Here is a 3,007-nt window from a genome sequence, read left to right as displayed (position 1 = left end):
ATGAAAGGTTATGCATTGGAGAAGTGGGAGTCGACCTTGAACTTTGTGTTCATGCCCATGGACCCGATGTACATCTTCTCATCGAAGCTTCTTTTAAAATTAATTATTCCCTTGATATAAGTTCATCTTATATCTGGGGTATGGCCTTTTACAATCGTGGTTCCGACCATGTTCTCCTTTAAATACCATTTTTGATGCAAGTGTAAGCACTTGTCTTCTGTGGATCAATACCCCGGTACAACCTCTACTTTGATCTGTCGTCGAGTATTACCCCATGGTATCTCGAGATTATCTTGGAACTGCATAACTTCCTATGAGTTCTTCATCAAGTACTACATACTCACTGATTACAATTTTTCATGGGCTCTGAGTTATTGAACACTCAAAGACACCGATAACTGAACCGAGTCCGCTCTACGGTTCAACAACTCTTTAGTAAGCTTCTATAAATACGAGTTTGTACCCGATCACGCCATTCCTAGCCTGTTTGGCTATATCATTGTCGTGACGATTCTAACTGTGCTACATGGTCCTTATTCTCGGAGCACCAATTTTCGACGATGAACTAACCTTACGTCGATCCTCATCGTCATACCCTTTCACCTTAAACAACAAGCTTGAGTTCGAGTTTGTGTCGTAACTGTGGTTCCAATAACCTCTTGCTTCATCATTCCTTTGACTTGATGTCGTCGCTGATTGGCTACATCTGCATGAAATCTCTCGACAATTGTGTCGTGATCATCATCAACCTTATGAGCTCTTCCAGGAATTCAATTAAATTCATGATGGGTAATACCATCCTTGCCCCTCGATGATTCCTGTTCTCATCGACCACTTTATTGCCTTCCGTTCAACACAACTTTTTCGCGTTTTGTGTAAACCTTGAGGTCACTGCTACCCAGCAGTTGATCTTCCTTACCTCGGAAGTATTACCATCACTTTTTGTCAAGAATGTGGTGAGAATTTCACCACCTCTTAATAATTCTTGATATCTTAATACTTCTTGCCATCTTCGTTCATTCCTTGGTCCCCGTATTGTTTTCAACCGGAATACCCACAATGGAGCTATGACTTGTGAAATCAAAACTTCTAGCAACCCTATTGCTTTGAAGTGAATGGGCGATAGTTCATTCTAAGTCTTTCGATAATTGAATCACCATTCTAACATCGACCGTGCAACCCAACCCATATTTCGGGTGCACCGTTCAACCAATGTTTAATTATGTATGTTTTCCTCGAGCATGTCCCATTATATCATTTGATCTAACAAATGTCATCCTCTTGTTCACATTATCGTGGAAATCCATCCATTTGGAATTCTCGATGAATTGTCGCTGAGCCCATCAGCCACCTCCTCATCCCCTCCTTGGTTTAATGATGAACTATTGCTTCAGAAACCCGCTCCCATAGTTCATTTCCCGAGAATCTTGCAATGTCATTTCGTCGATTTGTGTTGCACCTTTTCCTCTCGGACCCCTTGAGTCTGAGGTATCATGACACCAATTGGATATGAATCTCGGTCAGATATGATGGATGGGACAACTTTCCAAGAGTTATGATATTGATCCTTTGATGACCCAATAACATGATGTCATGCCTAGCACCCCCCCCCCCGGCTGGAGGACCTATCATTATAGATTCCTTTTCAGCAAGGTTATCCATTCACCCATGAGGAAATTGTAAGACTTATTCTACAAGTTGTTCCTGATGGATCCTTCGTGTTTCCAAAGTCTGATCTTCACCTGAAGACCATGTCACTGCTATCTCGACGCATGTCAATGGTACTCCGATTTTCAACAGGCACGTTTGAAGCACGATGCTATATTTTAATTATCAATTATCCTAACACCGTTGTATGAGTAATATCATGAGATTCCTCCCCCCTTACCTAAATGGTTTTCTACTTTATATCCTGTCATGGATATCTTGCTCTGCTTGTCCTTGGGAAGGATATACCCTCGAAATATGTGTTTAAACATATTTTCCTTTCCATTGTTCTGTTTAATCTGATGATCATATTTTCCTTCCATTGGTTTGTTTAAACCTTTTCTATGATCTAAATGATATAAGCAATAATTATCCACTGCTTGTGCAAACACCTCGATGTACAACTCTGTCAGTAAGACCTTGTTACTACTGTTGATGAGTTCCGGTAACCGCCGATGGACGAGAACTTTGCCTATTGGTCCGCCTCGTTCAACGAGCAGGAAAATAGTTCTCTTCGTCCCTCGCCCCTGGTACCGACATTGTGCCGACATAACTGATAGGCTACCCTCTGACATGCCTTGCTATCATAATCGTGCAAGATGTCACCGCTCTTTTAACGTTTAACCCACATGGTGGGCCCATAACCCACAGTTCCACAGGATCAAAACCTGACTCTCCTATACACCCTATTGTCGAAGTTATTCCTCGCGCTTGGCTTCGTATTTAATTCACGGGCCACCTTCCTAATGCTCTATTCTGGTATCAGACGCAATACTTACTCTCGCTGCTCTGAAACCCTTTCTCACTCTGGGTCAGACTTCGAGCAACTATCAATCCACTTGGAACCTCTTATTGTACCTTCGTACCTTACTCTTGATGTATTCGATATGTTCGACTCAAGAGATAATCTTATGCTCATTCATGGGTTAACCCCCAGATTGTTTCCCTCATAAGCATTCTGTCGTAGCCGAGCTGCCCCCTTACCTATTCGTAAGTACGTTGGAGTTCCCGAGAAAAGAACGACATCACCATGATGACCTGAAGCAGAGAAGTGAAGACAACCATGTAATGGATCGACCTCCTCGAGAAGAGTAGCCAAGACCAACAAGACCCGTTAGAATTTCGCAACCTAATCCCTTCCCCGCACTTCCCCTCTTAAATCTCGGGACGAGATTTCTTGTAGTGGAGGAGAATTGTGACGCCCGGGTAATTAAGCTACAGTGCTCCTCTGCTAATGATGCCACGTCACCTCAATTATAGTTGCTAATCTCGAGTTAGTTCGAAACCGATTCAAATTCAA

Source organism: Triticum dicoccoides, chromosome 1B (genome assembly GCF_002162155.2).
Source record: "Triticum dicoccoides isolate Atlit2015 ecotype Zavitan chromosome 1B, WEW_v2.0, whole genome shotgun sequence".
Taxonomy (NCBI): Eukaryota; Viridiplantae; Streptophyta; class Magnoliopsida; order Poales; family Poaceae; genus Triticum; species Triticum dicoccoides.
Note: the sequence above shows the minus strand (reverse complement) of the source record.